This window comes from Scyliorhinus canicula, chromosome 13 (assembly GCF_902713615.1).
Source record: "Scyliorhinus canicula chromosome 13, sScyCan1.1, whole genome shotgun sequence".
In the NCBI taxonomy this organism is placed as follows: Eukaryota; Metazoa; Chordata; class Chondrichthyes; order Carcharhiniformes; family Scyliorhinidae; genus Scyliorhinus; species Scyliorhinus canicula.
The window spans coordinates 79744993-79769764 of record NC_052158.1 but is presented as its reverse complement, the minus strand read 5'-3'; the positions used below and the strand labels follow the sequence as shown (position 1 = coordinate 79769764).

Genomic DNA, 24772 nt, shown 5'->3' with positions numbered 1-24772 from the left:
TCATGTTACTGGGTATCATTATGGATTTGTTAAATAATCTGGCATCAGATTACAGACAGAATGATGTGAAGGAGAAGAATGATTTATAGACAAGAGTTTTGGGAGGGATAGGTGGGGGGGGGGGGGGGGGTTACAGAACTTCAGATGAAAAAGGTTGCATGAGGCAGAGTTTTTGTTTACAAATTGAGCAAGAAGGCAGGTCGCCAATTTAAGGCAGTCAATAGTAATTCCTCCAATGAAAAAGATTGGTACATAAACCTGTGCTGTCATACCATATTGCAAGAGTTCCCTTATTCAACGAGTGTTTCAAAATAGGAATATTAAAATAAGTCATACCAATTTGATAGTGAACCCTTCACTAAATTCAAATTCACTTTCATGGTCGCAGGTCATGTGTTTAGGTTGCAGACTTCTGTTGTTGGTGCTCTTCCTGTTACTCAGATGTTCCCACATGGTTGCAATTTTTGCAGCTCTCAAGCTTCCGGCAGCTATAGCAGGTGTGTGACCTTAACTGGCGCAGTTTTTATCTAATCTATTTTAAGTAAAGTGTTAATAGAGCAATTAATTATAATCCTCATGTTACAGGGTATTACGGATTTGTTAAATAATCTGGCATCAGATTACAGACAGAATGATGTGAAGGAGAAGAATGATTTATAGACAAGAGTTTTGGGAGGGATAGATGGGGGGGGGGTTACAGAACTTGAGATGAAACAGGTTGCATGAGGTAGAGTTTTTGTTTACAAATTGAGCAGGAAGGCAGGTTGGCAATGATAGCGGTTGATTTGTCAAGGCTGGAGGGTTTAGGGGTGGGCATACTAATGAATCAGTCAATATTATAGAGGTGTCTGTAAATAATCCTGATGGTGGACAGGATAGAGGGTCTGAAACGAAGTTTGGGTCAAGCAATGCACACAATTAATGAAGACTTGGTCGAGGACAATTGAGAATTAATGAGGGGTTGTCCATTTAGGACACAGATGAGGAGAATTTATTTCTTTCAAAAGGGTGGCGAGTCTTTAAAACTCTTCCTCAAAAGGTAACGGAAAGGAAGCAGAGTCGTTGACATCAAGGACAAGATAGATAGATTCTTGATTAGAAATTGGGTGCAAGATTATTAGGGGTAGGTGAAAATGTGGAGTTGAAGGTGCAATCATATCAGCCATGGGGAAAAGCAGGCTCAAGCAGCCAAGTGATCTAATCCGACTCCCAATTCATAATGTCTGTCTGAGTCTGAGTCGCCGGGGAAGCATGAGATAAATGCGGAAAACATGGGGCGGGATTCTCCAGTTTGTCAGCCGTGTTTTCCTGTGCGGCACGCCCCCGCTGGCAGCAGGATTCTCCTTCCCCACAGCCCGCCAATGGGGTTTTCTCATTGTGGCTACCCCACGTCGTAGGGAAACCCGTAGGCGTTGGTGCGCTGCCGGCAGACTGGAGGATCCCTCTGATAAGAGTTCACAGTGGTGTTGAAGGCCATGCCTTATGCCGTGACATTGAATGAACAATTTTTGACTCATCCAAGGCCCATCAGAGAAGCGATGTACCAGCACAGTGCCAGTTAGGAGAGGCACGCAAAGGTAAAACGGAGTATCATTAGTTATTACCATATTAGAGATTACAGGTGATATAATTAATGGTTGCAACATGAACAGGAGGAAGGAGAAGGCAGGAGCAGCTCTTTCAAGGACAGAGGTCAGAGTGCAGGAAAATAGTGAAGTTACTTGAGATGTGATAGTTTCATTTAGGTAGGCAGCAAAGGGACCATGCAAGAATAGTCATACAAAGCAGTAATATAGAGGAGAAACAGTGGGCGAGATTCTCAGGACTCACGACGGGTCGGAGAATAGCGGGCGTCGGAAATTTTTACGGCGACGCTGTTCCGACGCCCTCCCGCTATTCTCCGAACCCCGCAAATTGTCGGAGTCGCGTTTCCCGACAAACGCCTCCTTCCCGCCCCTGACACGACCAGAATCGCCACTGAGAGCCCCCCCGCTATTCACCGGCCCGGATGGGCCGAAGTCCCGACGTCATGGCGCCCTGTTTGGACGTCGTGAAACACACCTGCTTTTTAAATTCGTCAACCAGTCGGCCTGGCTGACGACTGCTTGGAGGAGGTCAGGGCACCACTCTGCGCACCGCTCAGCGCACCGCTCGAGTCTGGCCACAACGGGGAAGGCATCCCTGGGAACGGGAGGGGGTCCAGAGCGGGGGCAGTGGGGGGAGACGGGGGAGGCAGTGGGGGAGACGGAGGGGGCAGTGGGAGAGACGGAGGGGGCAGTGGGGGAGACGGAGGGGGCAGTGGGGGAGACGGAGGGGGCAGTGGGGGGAGACGGAGGGGGCAGTGGGGGAGACGGAGGTGGCAGTGGGGGAGACGGAGGGGGCAGTGGGGGAGACGGAGGGGGCAGTGGGGGAGACGGAGGGGGCAGTGGGGGAGACGGAGGGGCAGTGGGGGAGACGGAGGGGGCAGTGGGGGAGACGGAGGGGGCAGTGGGGGAGACGGAGGGGGCAGTGGGGGAGACGGAGGGGGCAGTGGGGGAGACGGAGGGGGCAGTGGGGGAGACGGAGGGGGCAGTGGGGGAGACGGAGGTGGCAGTGGGGGGAGACGGAGGGGGCAGTGGGGGAGACGGAGGGGGCAGTGGGGGGCAACGGAGGGGGGGGTTAGGTAGAGAGTGAGCCGTCCAACCCCATAACAAAATGTCTGCCACCATGCCATGGTGTGCAGGTGACGAGGACACGGCCGCTGGTTCCCCTGTGGCTTCCGGCCACAGGCCACTGACGCACCCGTGAGGAGGCCATAGTTTACTGGCCGTTGGATGCAGAAAGTGACCAGGGGTTAGGCTGACCGCGTGTCAGCAGCGCAACCAGGCCACCGGGACACACTGGTATCCCATGGCTGGCGGCTGCCGAGGTGTCGACTAACGTCCGTCTAACATGTCCCGTTTCTCTGCCCCCCACCACCCTTCTGTAGGTTAGCACGATGCATGGGAACAGTACGGCTATGTTCTGCGCAGTGGTTGGGGCAGCTCTACTGGATTTGGAGATGCAGCAGCATCCACACCCACAACCCGCAGTGGCTGCAGGGCCAGCTGCAGCAGCAGAGGGAAGGGCCGAGGAGTTGCCAGTCGTCGAGCAGCATGGGGGGGATGGGGGGGGGGGGGGAGGAGGAGGAGGAGGAGGAGGAGGAGGAGGAGGAGGAGGAAGAGGAAGAGGAGAGAGTGAGGGTGCAGCCACGGCGTCAGAGGCGACGACCAAAGCCGAGGGTGTACCGTGTCCGGGTCTCTTTCCTAACAATGCCGGACATCACCTGCAGGAGAAGACTCCGGCTGAGTAGGCAGACGGTGATACATATCTGCGAACTCCTGTCGCACCTCGCCCCACGTGGAACGGGGGGAGGACACGCGATCCCGGTAGCCATCAAGGTGACAGTCGCTCTGAACTTCTATGCTACCGGCTCCTTCCAGTCTCCGAGCGGGGACGTCTCTGGGATCTCCCAGTCATCGGTGCACAGGTGCATCCGGGATGTGACCGACGCCCTCTATGCCATCGCCGATCGCTACATCACCTTTCCCGAGGACCGAGCAAGTCAAGACTCACGAGTCCGTGGATTTGCCAGTGTGGCCGGGATACCGAGGGTTCAGGGGTCAATCGACTGTGTTCACGTCCCCATGCGCCCGCCTGCTGTGGACAGGGACGTGTTCACAAACAGGAGGGGGACATACTCCATTAATGTCCAGGTGGTATGCGACCTCCACATGAGGTTCCTGAACGTCTGTGCAAGGTTCCCAGGGAGTGTGCATGACTCCTACATACTAGCGCAGTCGTTCATCCCTGCTATGTTTGAGGGACGTCCCCCCCGGCTGAGGGGCTGGTTGCTAGGTGACAGGGGTTATCCGCTGAGGTCTTGGCTGATGACGCCTATACGGAGGCCTCAGACCAATGCGGAAACACGATACAACGAGGCCCATGCAGCAACCAGGGGTGTGGTGGAGCGCTGCCTTGGCCTCCTGAAGATGAGATTCAGGTGCCTGGACCGCTCCGGAGGGGCCCTGCAGTACCAGGCCGACAGGGTCGCTCGCATTGTAGTGGTCTGCTGTGCGCTGCACAACATCGCGATGCAGAGGGGAGATGACCTGTTGCAGGAGGCGGAGGGAGAAGCTAGTGGCAGTGGTGCCAGCACAGAGGAGGAGGAGGAGGAGGAGGAGGACGCTGGCGGAGTGTCGGGCGCAGCACGCAGACACGACCCAGGTGCTGATGATGTCCAGGAGGCGGCACGACGGACCCGGCAAGGACGGCGGGCACGCGACGCCATGGTGGCAGCACGGTTCACGCATCGCATGTGACGTCCCCGATGAACACCAAACCACCACCTGCATCGCTAGTCATGCAGAGGGTCACCACACAACTGCCACCACCACAACCCCCCCCCCCCCTCAGTGTACACTGCTCCACTTCGACATGACGCTTATCACTGGGTCCAGACGGTATGGTACAACATTGATGGCTGTGTCAGCGGGTGTGATCAGTGCCATGTGGAATGATGACAGCCCGCTCGGCGAAGAGCTGTGAGCTCAGAATCGTTAGAGAGAGTCTGACCCATGGCAATAGCTGAACCATCCACCTTGGTGGCCGCTGAGTTCGTCACTGACACTCCATCACGTGCCCGCGTGGGCTAGCTGTGGGAGGGGGGTAGGGGCAGGGACTGCACACCCGGCACCGAGGTTTCACCACCCGTCACCCCCAGCGACACTCGGTCACCATCACGATTCCTGTGGCTGTGGAACAATCACACGGTATTACAAGTAAGGTGGAACAGTGCGTTTAATATTAACAATTATTTACAGGTGCCCTAGCCCCTACAACTAAACTGTGCCCTTCACCCGTGCCAACTTACTCAGTGTCTATCTTAGTTGCCTTACGGGCCCTACCACTACGTCTAAGTGAATCCCCAGATGATACAGCAGGAGTGGAGGAGGATTGCTGCGAATCGCCCCCCTCGACTCATTTCTCCTTGGCCAAGCGTTTCCTGGGGCGACCCGGCCTTGATGGGCCAGGCTGCTCTGCGGGCGTCTCGGGTGACATTGTGCACCCTGCTCTGCCTGCTGCCCACCCGATGCACCAGGGATGGGACGGGGGGAGGCCGAGAATTCCGGGACGTCCCGTGATGGAGTTAATGGGACGGGCCCCGAAACCTCCTCCTCCCTCGGGGAGCCCGGTGGCCCCCGGGCCTCACTTTGGGACAGAGGTGCGAGCGGGGAGGTTCCCCGTCGCACCACCGACACCTGGCGCTGCCAGTCCTGGAGGCCTGCAACGGTATCCACCAGGATCCGAAGGTTTGCAGAGACGGAGTCCAGGGAGTTAGACATTCCCGCCAGGGACTGTGCGATCTCAACCTGAGTGTGCACGACGCCATCCAGCACATGTGTCAGGCGGTTGATGCTCTCGGCGACTGACTGCTGCGACTGGCCAATGACCTGCTGAGACTCGGCCATGGCCCGCAGGGCGCCGGCAATGTCGGTTTGGCTCTGGCACATTGCTGCCTGTGAGAGGGCAACCCTGTCCAGGGCCGAGGATGACGCGTGCACATTAACCCCAACGTCTTGCATAACCTGACCCATTGCCTCCACCGCGGATGCCACCCGTGCGGTGTCGGACTGGGTCTCTGCCATGAGCGGCACCACTCCCTGCTCTTGGACGCGGTTCGACTCCTCTAACAGCGTCTGCAGAGTCTGGAAGGAAGCCCTCATCCCGTCATTGTTTCCCTGGGTTTCCTGAGGCATCGGCTGTGCGGGTGGGTTGAGAAACTCCAGGAACTCCGAAAACGTCTGGGAGTCAGCTGCATCCTGGGCCTGGTCTGGCCTCCGCGAGTCCGGGCCCTCTGTTGCTCCGACCTCCACCTGCTGTACCTGCTCATCTGTGATGTGCCAACCAGACTGTGCCCCAGGAGACTCATCACTAAATAGGCCCGCCGGGGTGTGTATCTCTGGGATGATGGATGTGGTGGGAGAAAGCAGTGCCGCAAGCCCGACGCTCTCAATGGTTAGGTCCTCGTCCATGGTGTGGGGCTGCTCAGCGACAGGAGGGTTGTCCCTGGCCATTTCTGGTGGTGGTGGTGGACTTCGAACCCTCTGTGCGTCCTGGTCCGCAGATTGGGTTGGGGCGGATAGGGCTGCCCGCTGATCGGGCACCCTCTGTTGTGAGGCCCCGGGTGAGGTGGCGGCAGATTCCTGTCTCCGTCTGCAGCCAGACGGCCCTGGTCGTTCGGCATCACGTCCTAGGGAAGAGAATGAGACGGGTTATTTCGATTTGCTCGGCAGGCCGCTGGACGGTCCCAGTGGGCAGGGTGTGTGAAGGGACAGAGGATGGGGAGGTGTCCCAGTGGGCAGGGTGTGTGAAGGGACAGAGGATGGGGAGGTGTCCCAGTGGGCAGGGTGTGTGAAGGGACAGAGGATGGGGAGGTGTCCCAGTGGGCAGGGTGTGTGAAGGGACAGAGGATGGGGGGGGGGGGGGGGGGGGGGGGGGGGGTGTTTGTCAGGGAGGGTTGTCTCACTTGCTGCAGTTCCGCCAACCTCGCATTGCGCGATATCGCGGGTGGCAGACCCCCCAACAAGGTCCAGTGCCCTCTGTTCAAAGGTGCTGAGGGGGTGCATGTTGGGCGAACCCCCTCCAGTCTTGTGCTGCTCACGGTGGTTATGACCGGCCTTGGCCTGTTGGGGGAGGGAACATGGGTAGATCATTACAAAACGGTAGGTATCAGAAGTCCGTTCTGATACTGGCACAGTTTGGGGGGGGCAAGTTGTCATCAGATGATTGCATCTCTCCTCGGGGCCAGAGCGCTGGGTCTGTGACAACTTTGTGAACCACCCTCAAATAACTCTGCCCCAATCCCTCTCTCTCCCCTTCCCCCCCCCCCCCCCCCCCCTCCCCCCGGGCAGTTAAGGGGGAGGGATGGTTGTGACTAGGGGGCACCCTCATGGCACTTACCCTGGCAGACCTGGTGAGGTCGTGTAGCTTCTTTCGGCACTGCTCTGCTGAGCGAGGGGTCTGCCCCACAGCACTGACGGCAGCAGCCACGTCACGCCAGGCCTGGCGTACCGTGCTGGCAGGTTGGCGATGCCCTCTCCGCGGGCGGATGATGCCCCTCCTCTGCTCCACGGCATCGAGCAGCGCCTCGACGTCTGCATCAATAAAGCGAGGAGCAGCTCGCCTAGGCTCCGACATCCTGCCCGACAGATTCTGTGGTCGCCCGCGCCTTTTTACGGCGTCGGGCGACGTCACATGGGCGGGTTCGTGTCGTCGTCGCGTTCCGTCGTCATCACGCACGTAATTGACGCGGCCGCGCTGCTAGCCCATTTCCAGGAAGTGAATCGGTCGGGAAATGTAGCCTTCGCGACCGTCGTAAAACGGTCCCGATTTTTACGACCGTTTGCCGACTTTCCGCGGGTGCGGAGAATTTCGCCCATTGCACTTGAGTGCCTGCTTGGATCCTGTTGGCTTGGGACAATTGGTTACCCCATATTCCTTGAGGAATATGAGCTCCCCTAATGAGAGGGAGGGGCAAACAGTAGCAGTGCAGCTGCATAAATAGAGCTGTCCAGTGTGGGACCGGCTAGAGAGGGAACCAGCAGTGAATTGTTGGTGCTGTGTACATATTGTTGTAAATAATGTTACTTTCATTTGACTCTACAACCTCATGCTGGATTCTTTGTGACCCTCACAAAAGTGCCATGGCCAACGAGGTCAAAAGTTGCAGAAAGCACTACAGTCATAGTGGATTATTAATAATAATAATAACTTATTGTCACAAGTAGGCTTCAATGAAGTTACTGTTATTGGTGAATTCAGTTAGCTTTCATGCTAGTGGTAAATTGTAGCAGCTGCACCTGATGAATTCAGACGGACAATTCTGGAAGTTGATGACATCCAAGAACCTTTGACAGGAAAAAGGGGTCGATGATGGAGTGGCAAACAAAGAGAACAGATTGATTGAATGTTTTTTGAAAAGTAGTGACAATGGCAGCTATAAAAATTAAAATTGAAAGTGACTGAAGACTGGTTTGAAGGGAATTAGAGGGAGAAGAAAGTGGCTGAAAGAGGAACTTAAAGCAGTGTAGCCACCTGGGATGGCCACTAACAACCAGGAACAGGTAAGGTTGCAAAGCATAGCAGGAAAATTGGACAATGCAAGATTCAGGTAGGCTCAGAACCTGAAATGTATATTTGCGATTGAGGAATCCAGACGGTATTGAAACCCCAACCAATTAGCATTTGATGGCCCATCTCTACCAGACAAAGGACTGGTACTTGAGCGACCGGTACAGTCCCAGACATTTCGGCGCCACTCCGAAAACAACAGAGGCAGCATAAACAACGGGGTCAATGACCGATTGCGACACACCCAGCCATCAACGCACCCACCCATTTCTTGGTTCGATTCAAACATAGTGATCAGGGATCACCCAATTAGTGGAGTCCAAACTGAAGGACCGCCCAAAAGAGCACGAAAACCCCCAAGCATAAGAAGAGAGTCCACCATGTGTTCGGCCTCTCTTGGACCTGGCACCCCGGCTATGTCTGCTTCTAAGTGTAGCACCACCAGAAGCAAGTTCAAGTTCAACACTCGCTACCAGATGGATGAGCCTAGCTGAGCAGCAGATACTTCTACAGACTTGATAGATCCAGAATCGAACAACGGCCACTGTTCCTCTGACGTAAGCCGGTGCCTCAAGTTAAGTACAGGTTGTCTTAGTCAACCGGTGTAGTTTAACTAGAAGTGTTTATGTTGCATGACTAATTGTGTGTGTAAATAAAGTAGCCTTGACCTTGAACTAACTGGTGTTTGGCTCTTTGATCGATAGCCGGTTGAACCTTGTGTTGGTATCATTTGATACCTGGTGACTCTGAGCATTAGAATATTGATATCCAAAGGAAGGAGGGCAACCTCACTGACTGCCATATTTACAGTAGGTAAAAAAGGCAACAGGGGGCAGCAGAGAAAGATGGGGGGTGGGAACCAGGAGAGATGGGGCTAAAGGAGCTGGACAAGAAATAGTAGAGGTAGGTACATGGATAGTATTGATCTTCGCGACTCAAAATCACATTTGGCCTTTTTAAAGTAATGGTGGAGGGAGTAGTGAAAAGGGGTAGGACAGAGGGATTTAAGGACTGATGGATCTTTGAAAAAAAAAACAATAGCTTGGGATTATTGTTGCACGCGACAATGATCCCGGAACAGAGTTCGCCTTATGTAAAAAAAAACAAAGCGTTATATTATTTCATGGTATAAAGCCTGATTGACGACAGCGGTCTCAATAAGGACGGAATGTTGGAAAACTCACAGCCTAGGGGCTTTGACACAAAAATTGAAATCACTGAAAATGAGGAACCGGTAGGAGCAAATTATAGGATCTTGTCCAGTTCAAAGGTTTAGGAGGCCCAGCTGTCAACCCAGAGTCTCAGTCCTCAACAAGTTTGGATTTACCCCTCAAAGTTTAATTTGTAACAGTACATGACAATTAACCACAGGTGTGATGGTGGTGGGGGTGGGCCCCATACTTGAAACTGCTTCACCTTCCAACCATCCATTCCACCTCTGAAACACATCTGCCTCCCAAATCAGCTGGGTGCCCCTCACAAGAGGCATTGACTTATTACATCTACAATGCACAAGAGGTATGGGTCAATCACAAACTCAACATTTCCTTAGACTAGCACACCTCCTTTCAATTAGCCAGGTTATACTATACAACTTTTGGAACCATGATGGTCGTTTATCAGAAAGCAACTGTCCAGGTGCTTGCAGAAGAAATGCAAAGCAGAAACAGCAGTGCCACACAGGATGTATAAGCAGAGCATAAACCACAACTGTGAACCCCACATGGTGTAAAAAGGCTGCAATCCAGTGAATGGGTTCATCGTGCAGCAGTTTGTATTTCGTATTCTTGCATTGAAGATGACCTTCTCAAAAATAGTTTGCATTACGTGTGCTCACCTCTCAAGTAAATGACCTACATTTTTGAAGATCACTAACAGGTTAAAACATTGTCAGATGTACATGACATTTAAAACCAAAAGAAAAACACAAGTTCAGACCAAAGGAATACACATTTTACATGTAATAAGAGGGAGTTAGTAGGCTATTCAATTTATAAGTTCTTCCACAAGAACTGTTGGAATATTTGCTGAAATACAAATTCTTAAGAGGTCAAAGTCAACCTTTCTTTGTGCTCTGTATTTCGGTTTTACACATTATTACAAGGTCAATTTACAGGAAAATTACTATCTCGACAGAATAACCACAAGCATTGTAACTAACACAATGGGTTCAGTTTTCGCTAGTCTTGCGTAAAAAAGCACAAAAGCTGGGCAAGCTACAATGACAGAATAAACCAGATTATATTCTAAACATGGAAACAATTTAAGAATTACTAGCCCTGTAACACATTTAATGTCAGACTTTTCAAATCCAAATGCTGCAATCACAATAATACATTAGGTGTTTTCACACTACATGTACAACGTAGTTTGAGATTTTGCAACATGCATTTTCTCAGAGTAGCTTGATCAATGCAATACTACAATTGGGTAATTTGCCAGCACTTAAAGTAGAAAATAACGAAGGCTTTCACAACAGCGTAATTTTATAATATTAAGCAATCAGTCAGTTGTATTTTTCAAAGATTTTCTGTCCATCTTTTCTCCAATGTCAAGACTTCCCTGCAGTAGTAAATACCACAGCATTGAATATTACACAGAATTACACAAATTCACTGCGCAGAAATAGATGATTTGGTCCAGTTAATGATTTGGCGTTGATATTCTACCCATAGACCCTCCCATTTCAAATGAACCTCATCCCAACCCACCTGTATGTTCCCCTCTCTCTCACATACTCATTTAGTTTCCTTCAAAAGCATCCAAGCTGTCTGCTTCAATTACTTTCTGTGGTAGTTTTCCACATTCTAACTACTCTCCAAGTAAAGGAATTTCTCTATTTCCCTATTGGATTTAGAGCGATCTTGTGTTTAAGGCCTCTAGTATGGGACTGCCCCACAAATGGAAACATTCTCTCCATAGCTACACTGTCGACCCCATTTATATAGTTTAAACATAGTTAACCAAATTTTCTACAAGTCTTCTCCTCTCTAGAGAGGGGCTTCAAGCTCAAAAATCTTTACCAGTAGGCAGAATGGTGGCACAGTGGTTAGCATTGCTGCCTCATGGCGCCAAGGTCCCAGATTCGATCCCAGCTCTGGGTCACTGCCCGTGTAGAGTTTGCACATTCTCCCCGTGTTTGCGTGGGTTCCCTCCCACTGTCTCCCCCACCCCCAACCCAAAGATGTGCAGTGTAGGTTGATTGGCCACACTAAATTGCCCCTTAACTGGAAAAAATGAATTGGGTACACTAAATTTATTTTTTAAAATATTTACCAGTTTTACTCAGTTTTCATACTATCTTTGTAAATCGGTTTTCTTTTAAACTTCTGCACTGCTTTTATTCTCTTTTCATAGTAAGGAGATCAGACCTTTTAAGACAAGCTGTAGAGACTTTACTTATGCCTCTCAGCGCCATATTGGTATTTTTAATTGCTATTTAATTTGTTCACCTGTATCCTTGGATCCATTTGCTTTTCTACAACATATAGGGTGGGATTCTCCCCTTCCCGGCGGGATGGAGTGGCGTGAACCACTCCAGCATCGGGCCGCGTCAAAGGTGCGGAGATTCTGCACCTTCAGGGGCTAGGCCCGCCCCGGAGTGGTTTGCGCCCCACCGGCTGGCAGGAAAGGGGCTTGGCGCCAGGCCAACTGGCGCCGAAGGACCTCCGCTGGCCAACGCAAGTTGGCACATGCGCGGGAGCGCCATCCCCGCACATGCGCAGAGGGCTTCCGGGAATGGTGGACCGGTAGAGCCTCCGGTGCGGCAGGATAGAGTGCCCCCACAGCACAGGCCCGCCCACGGCTGGGTGTGCCCCGATCGCGGGCCAGGCCACCGTGGGGGCACCTCCTGGGGCTCCCCCTGTACTGCACCCCCCCCCCAACCCCCTCCCCAAGAACCCCGGATGCCGACCGTGCCGCCAGGTCCCGCCGGTAAGACACCTACTCCAATTTACGCCAGCAGGACTGGCAAAAGACGGGCAGGCCTTCGGCCCATTGCAGGCCAGAGAATTTGGGCAGCCCCGGCGCCCATTGAGTCGAGCCGGACCCCGCCATTTTCCGAGGCGGGTGGCGCGACTCACGCTGGGCCGATTTTTGCAGGGGCAGGAGAATTAGGGGGACGGCAGGAGGCGGGATTCACGCCGACCCCCGATGAATCTCCAACCCGGCGGAGGTGGGGGGGGGGGAAGAGTCGGAGAATCCTGCCTGCCCATAGTTTCAGATTTTTCAAAACGTAAATGATGGGCGGAATTCTCCGGTCTGCCAGCCGCGTTTTCCTGGGTGTTGCCATTCACCGCTGCCGAGGCAGAGAATCCCGCCGGCAGAGAATCGACCCCAGTGTTTCCGGTTTTCCGACCAAAGTTCATCTGCTCACACTTATCATGTTATGGCAGGGTGGCACAGCGGTTAGCACTGCTGCCTCACAGCGTCAGGAACCTGGGTTCAATTCCACCTCGGGTGACTGTCTGTATGGAGTTTGCACTTTTCCCCTGGGTCTGCGTGGGTTTCCTCCGGGTGCTCCGGTTTCCTCCCACAGTCCAAAGACGTGCAGGTTAGGTGGATTGACAATGTTAAATTGCCTTAGTGTCCAAAAGGTTAGGCATGATTATTGGATTAAGGGAATAAGGTCGGGTCTGGTCTTAGGCAGGGTACTCTTACCAAGGGTCGGCGCAGACTCGGTGACCAATTGACCTCCTTCTGCACTGTACACATTCTAGTCTTCATTCTATGTTAACCTCGTGGGGAGATGGTAGCTTAGCAGTAATGTCAGTGGACTACTAACCCAGAGACCCAGGCTAATGCTCCCACGACAGGGTTTCAAATTCCACCACATTTGAACTTGGTTAATAAATCTGGACTATAAAGCTAGTCGCAATAGTAAGTAACCATGAAACTATCTTTGATTGTGATAATGATCCACCTGGTTCACAGATATCCTTTCGGGAAGGAAATCTACCCCATATGTGACTCCCGACCCATAGCAATATAGTTGATTCTTTTTTTTAAAATAATTTTTATTAAGATTTTCAAAAACATAAAACAACAACACGAAAACCATATTAACAACAAGAAGAAAAAACACAATAACCCCCAAAGCCAAACCCCCCTCCCCAGTAACTACAAAAAGAAGAAATAGATAAGCACCCGGCATATTCAATAAACACATTTCTCGCTTCCCCCACAACAAACCCCCCCCCCCCCCCCCCCCAAACACCTCTCCACCTCTCCCTCCCTCCCCTCCCCCGGTTGCTGCTGCTGCTGGCCTATTTTCCTACTGTTCTGCCAGGAAGTCCAGGAAAGGCTGCCACCGCCTAAAGAACCCCTGTACTGATCCCTTCAGGGCAAATTTCACTCTTGCCAATTTGATGAACCCCGCCATATCATTGATCCAGGCCTCCACGCTTGGGGGCCTCGCATCCTTCCATTGAAGCAAAATCCTCCGCCAGGCTACTAGGGACATAAAGGCCAGAACAACGGCCTCTTTTGCCTCCTGCACTCCCGGCTCCACTGTAACCCCAAAAATTGCGAGTCCCCAGCCTGCCTTGACCCTGGATCCTACCACCCTTGACACCGTCCTTGCTACCCCCTTCCAGAACTCCCCCAGTGCTGGGCATGCCCAAAACATATGGGGCGTGGTTCACTGGGCTCCCCGAGCACCTAGCACACCTGTCTTCGCCCCCAAAAAACCTACTTATCCTCGTCCCGGTCATGTGGGCCCTGTGCATCACCTTGAACTGTACGAGGCCAAGCCTCGCACAGGAAGAGGAGGAATTCACTCTCTCCAGGGCATCCGCCCACGACCCCTCCTCAATCTCCTCACCCAGCTCCTCCTCCCATTTACCCTTCAGCTCCCCCACCGAGGCCTCATCCACCTCCTAATATAGCTGATTCTTAACTACCACTCAGTTCAAGGGCAATTAGGAACAGGCAACAGATGTCCTTGCTAGCGATGCCCACATCCCATGAAAGAATGAAGAAATAGTTTGCCACTTAACAGCCCACTTCTTCTTCATTAAGTTACAATCATGTGCAATTCTGATACTCATTCTCAAGCCCAAATTATTGCTGCAAATTGTCTAACAGTGGTCCCAGCACTGCGGAATACCACTTTCTAACTTTTTCCAATCTGAATAGCTATCCTTTACCTCTGCTCTCTGTATTGTTTAGCCAGTTTGCATTACAGTTCATGTAAGAAGTCTTGTGGCACAGTGGTACAATCCCTACTTCTGTGATCAGAACCTCAAGGTTCAAGAGCAATGCCAGGACGTAATGGCTAAGGAAGGAGCATTCATAACACAATTTAACGGGCTGATAATTAACTTGGGAATCCTTCCACCACTTTCCCACTATTCCCCAAAAGGAAAAACATCAGAAGACATGATAAAACAAAAAAATATATTTCATTATTTGTCCTACACTCCATATATGCTAATCTTGGTCATGAAGTGACCGTGTGGTGTTTCAATAAAAGCCTTTTGAAAATGCATATAAATGGCATCTTCTCCAACACCCTTGTCTACTCTTTCAGTTACCTCTTCCAAGAATTAGATTATCGTTCAAGAATTATTTAAAGTTTTGGAATCCATGTCATCTATTTTCCACTAACAAGGTCAAACTGGAAACACCCACACCCCAAACAATTTAAGTGATTTGCAGAGACAAAGTCACCATGTACATTAACGTACTGCACACAAATCCTGTGTTAAAGATGATCTCATCTTTATCAATGATGGTGCATGATTTTTGCAAAGTAATATCGCAGAAATCAGAGTTGTCTCAGATGTTAGTAGCATTATATCTTTGTTCAGAAAACAATTATCTGGAGTCTCCATAAAACAAATGCACCCATCAAAAAAAATGGCAACCTGCACAGACATTAAATGCGCCATTCAAATGAGAGAATGCAGACTGTCACCAATAGGATGTAGAGTATGAATGCCACCTCAAGTAAGACTGATGAAACCCTAGCTTTGGCCATTCATCACCACATGGACCTGCAGCAAAGTCCTTTCTGGTTCATTACAAGCAAGAAAGTACGGATATGACACGAGCGGGATAATGGCAAAACGGGACAAGGAATTGGAGAGTCAGTTCAAAGTGGTTCCTCTTCTCACTCATTGCCACCCACATTCTGCCACTTGCCTAGATAGTCAAGTCTGCTCTTCCAGAGGTGCAGGTGGAGTAGTTTTTGGTCAGGTCCTCATGGCTCCTGAACCCAAAAGGCAGTGGCCGGGAGTATCTCAGCAATCAGAGAAACAGTTTGAGCAGCTTACCTTTATCCATAGAATCCCTACAGTGCAGGATGAGGCCATTTGGCCCTTCGAGTCTGCACCAACCCTCCAAAAGAACACCCTGCTGAGGTCTACTCCCCTGCCCAATCCCTGCAACCTCACCAAACCTGCACATCTTTGGAAACAAAGGGGCAATTTAGCATAGCAATCTACCTAACCGGCACACCTTTGGACTGTGGGAAGAAAGCAGAGCATCCAGAGGAAATCCACACAGACATGGGGAGAACATGCAGACTCTGTACAGAGTGTCATCCAAGGTTGGAATCAAACTCTACTCTGCTGGGCCACAAATATTACATCACATAAAAGAAGTTAGAAAAATAGTGAAGATTTGTTGCTGTAGAAGGGTTTAATAATTGGGTATTTTAAATACTGCTAGCTTGGTAAACATTGGTTTGATTTTTGAGCCATTTAAATATTGGGCAGGATTCTCCCTTTTGGGGACTAAGTCCACACGCCCGCCGGAAAATGACGAGATTCACTCCGGACTTTCTCCTCGAAAGCCGAGGGTGATTCCCCTTTTTCCAGGGGTCTAGCAGGGCCCCGGCGTGCGTCCCGCAGCTCTAGCTACCAGCAACGCTCTGCTGTCCAGACCGCACGGCCGCGCATAGTGGCCGCAAGCGGGTCCACGCATGCGTGCGGCGGCCCACTTTGGCGCTGGCGCCACCGACTTGGCGGACCCACACAGCGCAGAGGAAGCTAGGTGCCCCCCCCCCCCTCCCCCAATTGCGATGGCCCGCCGATCCATGGCCTATGATCGCGGCACCCCACCAGGAACCCCCCCCCCCGCCACCCCAGCAGGACCACCACCGCGGGTCCGAGCTACCGCAGGGTGGTACCAGCGTGTCGCGTCTTTTCGTCCGACGTCACTTCGTCCAACGACACTTCGTCCACGTCTTTTGGTCCAACGTCTTTTTGTCCGCCCGTCTTTTGGTCCAACGTCACTTCGTCCAATTATCCAATTACAAATTAACTCCGTATAAAACCATTTAATTGATAAAATGCAAGTACAATACAGCAAGTGAATTTAATTGTTAAAATGCAAGTAATTGATAAAATGCAAGTAAAATGCAAGTTGAAAAATGCAGTTAAAAAGTTAAAAAATCTAAAAGTGCAGTTAAAAAATCTAAAAGTTTACTAATTACATAAAATTCCCGAAATTACTTAAAATTGATGTAAATTGTAAATTCCCGAAATTCCCTAAAAGTTAGATTTCCAGAACTGTACCCGAGAGAGAATAATGGGGAGAGGACAAGATGATTTGATATTCTACAATTCCGACAGACACATATATAAGTGGGAGTCTAATTGGATTTAGACAATGAGTGCAGTTCTGAAAGAAGCAGATTTATTTCTCGATTTTCGTCGAGTGATTAAAACCTCTGGTTGGCAGTGGGTTCTGACATTACAGGTCTGAAATGATCAAATATTCCATCAGATACAATGGCTCTCATCATTCTGGAGCATACATGGGTGAATATCCTGCAGCTTATCTTAATAATGTTTGGAGATCAAGCAGCACAAATACAGAACTCAACATCAAGAAGCGAAATAGGTGGAGAGGATCCTTGAGCAGTAACATTGAAAAACTAAATTAAACTTTTTGTAATTGGATAATTGGACGAAGTGACGTTGGACCAAAAGACGGGCGGACAAAAAGACGTTGGACCAAAAGACGTGGACGAAGTGTCGTTGGACGAAATGACGTCGGACGAAAAGACATAGCACCGGTACCAGATGTGAACCACGCCGGCGGGAACTCAGCCAGTCGACCGCGGAAGCGCCTTGGCGCTGGATTTCTGGTGTGAACGGCTATTCTTCGCCCCGTGCCGGGTGCGAGTCTGGCGCAGAGGGTCAGAGAATCCTGCCCATTATTTCTTTCCACCATATTCCCATTGCCCATTTTTGTTGCTGCTTGGCAAACAACCTCGTCAGTTGCGATAAATAGCAAGTCTTTTCACAGTATATTCACACTTGTGACAATAAATGGTTATTATTATTATTAAATTGTTTGCAGGACTGCTTTGTATAGTGGCACATAGAAGTGGATTTTCTACGCGGCTGTCAGATGGGTGGCTCAGTGGAATACAAGTGAATCTTGCGATCGTGAGGCATCCCAGAGGCAGCAATGTGCACTGCTGCTGGTCCCTCACCTGCATTACTTTCCACTACCTCTTCTCGGAATTTTTCGAATCTGATAATAGGCTAGATCTCCAAACTGTCTGGTTAGGGACAAATAACATTTTGTTTCAAGTAGGCAAAGTTTGAGATTTCAGACACTTGCTCAGTGAAGAAAGCCAGAAGTTTCCAAATTAATTTTACTCTACAAAGTCAGAAAGACAAACCAATTGACTATATCTGTATTATGTCCAACATTCAAGCATGAGGTGCATGTGAATTAACAGGCAACTGTAATCAAATACACCACACTGCACAAAAAATGGCAGACGCGACCAAGCCAAGTCCATAGATTTCTCAACAACCCAACCAAACATCAATAACACCGATCTCCCCGAAATGCTCTCTTTCACAACGAATTACAGTCTCCACTGTTGAAGATCTAACCTGGGAATTGTCTCCAAACATTACTCCAACTCAGATGGCATCAACAAGTGCTCATCTCTGTGTTACCATAGAGTCTTCTGTGGTTCCATTCCCCTGGATTTCCAAGTTTGCCCTTAAGCACCAACTCACAAGCACAATTTCAGCTCTTCAGTCCGACTGAGCAGAACACCACTGCTCCTAAAGCAGGGGTGGGCAAACTACGGCCCGCGGGCCGCATGCGGCCCGCCAAAGGTATTTCTGCGGCCCGCCAAGTCATTAAAAAAAAAAAAAAAAAATTTTTTTTTAAATTTTTTTTTTTTTTTTTTAATTTTTTTTAAGGTTAATGGAGGCGGGCTGTTGGGTTACTTACTGGTATAGGGTGGGTACATTGACTTGAGTAGGGTGATCATTGCTCGGCACAACGTCGAGGGCCGAAGGGCCTGTTCTGTGCTGTACTGTTCAATGTTCTATATGAGGCGCCCAGAATCATAACCGGGTGAAGTAATTATTTTACTTAATATACTATGCGGCCCTTTGTGAATTGTGAATTTTTGAATGTGGCCCTTGCACGGAAAAGTTTGCCCACCCCTGTCCTAAAGGATACCTTTGTCCCAACAGCCCACAATATGCAGTCACCAACCATCAGCATTTCAGAATGCTCCCTGCAGCCTTTTTCCTGTTTGGAGTCTGTTTCACTGCGCTTCCCTTTTTACCTGAACCTTTTCTTGGTCCCGTCCCCTTTCTCAGTCTTCTTTTGGGACCCCTCCCTGTCCCCCACTTCCCTTTGGGACCTCTCCCTGTCCCCTGCCTGGGACTCATATTCTGGGCGGTGCTCTGTTCCCGGTCAACTAACCCAAATTTTCTTGAGGCTGCTCTTCTTGCACAGGTGCACTGGGCCCAAAGAAGACAAAAAAGCCGATCTGCACGTGCTCACAAGGTCAAAATAACTTTGCCTCTCATAATAAGAAGCTCTGTGAACAACAGCAAGGTTTGGACCTTCAGGAGAAACAAGGCAAGGTGCGAAGTGCAGCCCAGCAAGATCATTCTGGAGGCCCTGGCTGGTGGATAATGAAGGGATTCTCAATCTGTCCAGATATCTAATGCTTATTTTCAGCATATGAATGGTTTGATCCATAACACATATCGTCATAAGAGTTTTCCTGGGCTTCATGCATGTCACCAGCTACAGCTTTAAGTGAGCATCTCCTACCTCCGAGTAGTCAGCTTGGAAATCTGCTTCAAAGCACAAAGAGATCAAGACGTTACTGGAGGACAAATGTATCATGACAGCGGCATAAGAATATTGAATACAGCTGCATAAACATATTCTGGTGGTTGCACTCCAGCTGACACTGTTGAGTGGATCGTCCTGTGGTTGACAAACACTGCCAGGTGATCAGGGAATGCTTTAATTGCCACATGCATTCCACCTGTGGGAAACCAGCTGGAGCTGCAAATCCAGGCATCATCAATGCAAAAGTTGACACAATTTCCTTGGCAAGTAGGAAGGAATCACCCGCCTTATGCATTTGTGGGCCAGATATCCTCCAAATGTTTCCAGGAAAGCCCCGGAAGAATCATGAGGCAAAGTGTTGAGGGTGGCTGTGACTTTGACAGTCATTGACAAAGTATAACAATGAGGTCTTGTCCTACCACACTGCACAGGTGCCACTGTGGCCTCACAGCGCCAGGGACCCGGGTTCAATTCCAGCCTCCGGTGACTATCTGTGTGGAGTGACTGTCTGTGTGGAGTTTGCACTTTCTCCCAGTGTTCTGTGTGGGTTTCCTCTGGGAGCTCCGGTTTTCTCCCACTGTTCAAAGATATGCAGGTTAGGTGGATTGGTTATGTTAAATTGCCCCTAAATTGTGTCAGAAGGTTAGGTGGGGTTACAGGGATGGGGTGGGGGTGGCTCTTTCAGAGGGTTGGTGCAGACTCCATGGGGCAAATGGCCTCCTTCTGCACTGCAGGGATTCTATGATTCTATGGAATATTTGATACCCCGGATGCTTGCCCAAGACTCCGAAGATGCTGGAATTCCAATATGATGAGAAAATGAATCATCTGTCCATATACTTACTGCAAGCTGCACCGCTACTTTCATCCCCCGCGTCTTGTGAAACTAAACGTTGTTTGAGGAGCAGGCTATTGTGTCTCCTGATAGCTCTTTCTGCTGCTCCACCTGCTACTACTAAGATTGGTACTCATCTGTCGTCCAAAGTAAAGTAGCACCATGTTGACCATCTCTCCCCAGTGCAGATTCGACATACAAACCTCCAAAGCACTGGAAATAACTTCTCAACGCAAGTCTTGAGGACAAAATCTTATACCTAATCTGGCAAGAACGCAGGGGCGAGGTTTCACCACGTGTTGGCTTTTCTGCCCGTCATGTCTTCAGCCCCCTCAATTGCCACTGTGTTCTCACCTTACTTTCACTGGCAAGTACCAGGAGACTGGGGATATCCATGCCCCCATAATTAAATTCGGGAAGGCATGTTAATGTCGCTCTAATTGAGCGATTAGCACACTGAAATTAACAACCCACTTCTCCCGAGGGAGTTTCTCACATGCAGCTTAATGTACTGCAGACTGTCAATTCTCACATTGTTAAAACCCCCACACACTTCCAAACCTACACACCACTGCAAAGTAAAATTCAACCCGTGTGTTTTATTACAAAAATAATTTGACATTATATTGTCAACAGAAATTGTATAATACACCTGTACTCCTTTTTCAGGACGTTGGGAATAAAATAGGATTTACAAAATGGGGGTGGGGGTTGGGGGGATGGTTCTCCGTCCCTCCGCTCCAAATTTCTGGTGTGGCATGCAGTCAGGATTCTCCCTTTCGTCGGCTGTTTAATGGGGTTTCCCGTTGTGGGACAGCCCCACATAGTCAGGAAACCCCCGGGCTGCCGGCAAAACGCAGAATCCCAACAGCGGAGAATTCAGCCGTGGGTATTTTTATAGAAATTATACTTTTTCTTGTTCTACTCCACCCACTCTCACTACTCTGAAACACCATGTTAAAAAGCTATATAAAAGCATCCAGAAGTTCAATGTCATGAAAAGGATTACTCCAAAAGTTAAAAACACCTAAAAGATAAACTGAAAAGATTTCAGTAGAAAGCTCGCATCGTACCCAGGTCCAACCACCACCACCTCCTCATATACAGCAGGAAACATACTGAAAAATATAAATGTGATTACTTAAATAGGAGAACTGAGATCATGGAAGAGGAAATGGGAGAAACATCAAATGTTATTTTATCTAGAGTTTTCAAACACTTGGGTGCTTTTTTCCATAATTGGAGGGATAGGATCTGCATTATTAAAAAGCTAAATGAATTAATATTGTTACTGTTTTGCAATTTTATTGAATCCATTTTTCATAATTGTAGCAAAGTGGGTAGAACTGTTGCTTCACAGCTCTAGGGTCCCAGGTTCGATTCCCGACTTGGGTCACTGTCTGTGCGGAGCCTGCACGTTTTCCCTGTGTCTGCATGGATTTCCTCCGGGTGCTCCGGATTCCTCCAACAAGTCCCGAAAGATGTGCTGTTAGGTCATTTGGACATTCTGAATTCTCCCTCCGTGTATCTGAACAGGCACCGGAATGTGGCAACTAGCGGTTTTTCCACAGTAACTTCATTGCAGTGTTAACGTAAGCCTACTTGTGACAATAAAGATTATTATATTATTATAATAGGGCAGGAAATCCCCATGAGAAATCTTTAGAGAAGAAAATGCTGAATCTAAAATTTCCCACTATTTATTGTTAAAGTCAGTCTTGCCATTGAGACCTCGAGTAGGTTGCACAGATGATGTCAATTGAAAGGAGTAACCCTCAAGAGAAGAAATTCCTCCTCACCTCGGTCTTAAATGGGAAACTCCTTACTCTGAGATTACGGCCTCTGGTCCTAGACTCTCCCACAAGACGAAACATTCTTGTCAGGCCCCCTGAGAATCTTTTATGTCTCAATAAGGTCGCCTCGCATTTTTTTTGTTGCCTTTAACATTTTACAAACAATTTTGCTGGAACTGAAACCTCTGGATGGTGTCAGGTTCCTTGCCCAGTGCTAATTGATCCTTCAGCTCTCACAGACGGCGAATTGCAGTCTTTACTGTAATGGCTGAGGTGGTTTTGTAGGCCCAAGCTCCTCCAGACACTGTTTTCATGCAAGATCCACAATACCAGATGAAATGAAGTGAAAAGAAAATCGCTTATTGTCACAAGTAGGCTTCAAATGAAGTTACTGTGAAAAGCCTCTAGTTGCCACATTCCGGTGTCTGTTCGGGGAGGCTGGTACGGGAATTGAACCGTGCTGCTGGCCTGACTTGGTGTGCTTTAAAAGCCAGCCATTTAGCCCTGTGCTAAACCAGATACCGACTGCTCTGCACTTCATCTTTGTTTCCCCACGGAAGGAGCATGTTCTTGGTTCCGCAGAAGAAGGACAGAAGGGGCTGCTTTAGCACAGTAGGCTAAATGGCTGGCTTGTAAAGCAGACCAGGGCAGGCCAGCAGCACGGTTCAATGACAGCCTACTCGTGACAATAAGCAATTTTTATTTCATTTAATTTCATGTCTTTTGCGTGCCGACAGACCTCGATCGTTTTCACCGTTTTGCGGAATGAAGCTCTATATGGGGTTCTGTATTTCCGACAATTCCCACTTTCATGGTGCCACCTTCCCGGATGGAGCACAGATGGGCCGCCTTCCATTCTTCCAATCTCCAATGAGTAAACGCCACCCTACTCAACATCTCCTCATAAGAAACTCCCTCCATAGCCAGGATCAACCTAGTGAACCTTTTCTGGACTGCCTCCAATGCCAGTATATCTTTTCTTAGATAAGGGTGGCAAGGGTGCTGTTGTTGTCACATATAGCAAACTCTAATTTGCAGAGGCAGTGTCAACTCTCAGACACTTCTTTCTACCTTCTCCTGGAGCATTACCTAGCCGCCGACAATCAAGACGTGTTTCCAGGACTGTCAACATAATTTCCTCTGGGTATCTTTCCTCTGTAGACTCCAAATTCACAGTCACCCAATTGAGAACAGACCTACTTCTACCACATTCCCAAATCCACAAACAGGACTGTCCTCGTAGATGCATCATTTCACTCTGTTCTTGCCTCGTTGAACTTTCTCTCCCCCCCCCCCCCCCCCCCCCCCCAATCGAGTCTCTTCCCAACCAAACCTTCTGATGCCCTACATAATTTCAAAAGTTACCAGTCCCAGCCACCTCCCCTCCACAATGCATGTCCAATCTCTCTTCACTTCCATCCTCCACCAGGACAATCGGGAGGGCTCTCTACTTTTTTGAAGAAAGGCCCAACCAGTCCCCACCCTCCTTTGCCGGGATGAACTTGTTTGCTCACTGAACAATTCCTCCTTTACCTTGTCTCATTTCCTCCAAATAAAAGGACATGGGTATCCACATGGGATACAGGCTTACCTGGCAAAGCTAACATTTGTTGCCCATCCCCAATTGCCATCGAGAAGGTGCTGTGAAGTCAGCTGCTTAAACGACTGCAGTTCATCTTATGCAGGTGCACCCAAGGGATTGTTAGGAACGGAGTTCCAGCAATGATAAACAAACAGCGAGTGATTTTGTTTCAAGTCAAGTAGGTGTGTGGCTCAGAGGGGAACTGCTGGCATACTTGTCCTTTTGTGCAACATTCCTTATTCCAGTCGTATGCAGGCTTCCTCCTCCAACTCTTTTCCCGATACATGGGTGACTGTAATGATGCTATTTCCTGCTCTCTCACAGAATTAGAAGGCTTCAACTTTTCTTCTAATTTCCACCCTCCTCAGTGCACCTTCACATGGTCCATTTTTTTCTTCCCCGACTTCTTTGCCTTCATTTCTGGGGACAGGTTGCCTAATAATGTTCATTACAATGACTTAGACTACAATTCCTTACACCCTGCTTCCTGTGGGAACACCATTCCATTCTCCCAGTTTCTCTGCTGCATATACTCTGATGATGTAACCTTCCAAAAACTGCGCTACATAGCTGTCTTTTTTGTTGAATCGAAAATTCTCCCGCCCTGCCCAATGTGATTGACAAGGCCCTCAACCATGCTCGACCTACTTCCCGCATTTCTGTTCTCATCCCATGCCCTCACTCGCAGAATCACTGTGAAGTCCCCCTTGTCTTCACCTTCCACCCCACCAACTATCACATTCAAAGGATCAAAGAGTCAACATGCAACTAAAAACATTAGCTTTCTTTACCCTTCCACAGATACGACCAGAGCTGCTGAGTATTTCCAACACTTTGTTTTTATGCCCACAACTAATGTTGGATTCAATACAACAAACAAACAGAGGTTTCAGACTGCTACTCTCCATCCCCTTGCAAAAATCTGTCGTGTGCTGCTTTTCTTCATCCTCATTGTATTTCTTCAGCAGCTGGAATACAATCATGGAAGGTCCTAGTCTCTTATCCATCTTCAATTCTATTTTTCAGAATCAATTAATCTACAGGTATCTCTAGTAATTATTCCATACTCTCCACTAGTAAACCTACACTTTCACCATAATTTTCAAAAATGAAAACTATTTAATATCACCACCATATCATTGTGCTCTACAAATAGGTCACTGCGCAGTGGTGTGAGTGAATGGGAGCAGAACATGATAAAGAGATATTGATAGATGGCGTGAGTTGTTAAAACCGTGGTAGATGGTTTTCAACATAGGTAAGTTTGAGGTCAATCCAAAACAACAGAACTAATCCAAATACTTTCTAAATGGTGAAAAGCGAGGAACAGCGGAAGTCCAA

The 24772-nt window shown here is 49.2% G+C and overlaps 1 protein-coding gene across 3 annotated transcripts in view; it reads right to left on the bottom strand.

Annotated features, from left to right (window-relative positions):
• LOC119975708 (cytoplasmic protein NCK1-like) overlaps positions 1-24772 on the bottom strand; it is a 260412-nt gene that overhangs the window by 135542 nt on the left and 100098 nt on the right. Inside the window, exon 1 of one of the 3 annotated variants that reach the window (XM_038815520.1) lies at positions 337-481. The exons of the other annotated variants lie outside the window; for them this stretch is intronic. The gene's annotated coding sequence lies outside the window, so the exon portion shown is untranslated. Of the gene's footprint in view, positions 1-336; positions 482-24772 lie in introns of those variants that run through there. 3 annotated transcript variants of the gene reach the window in all.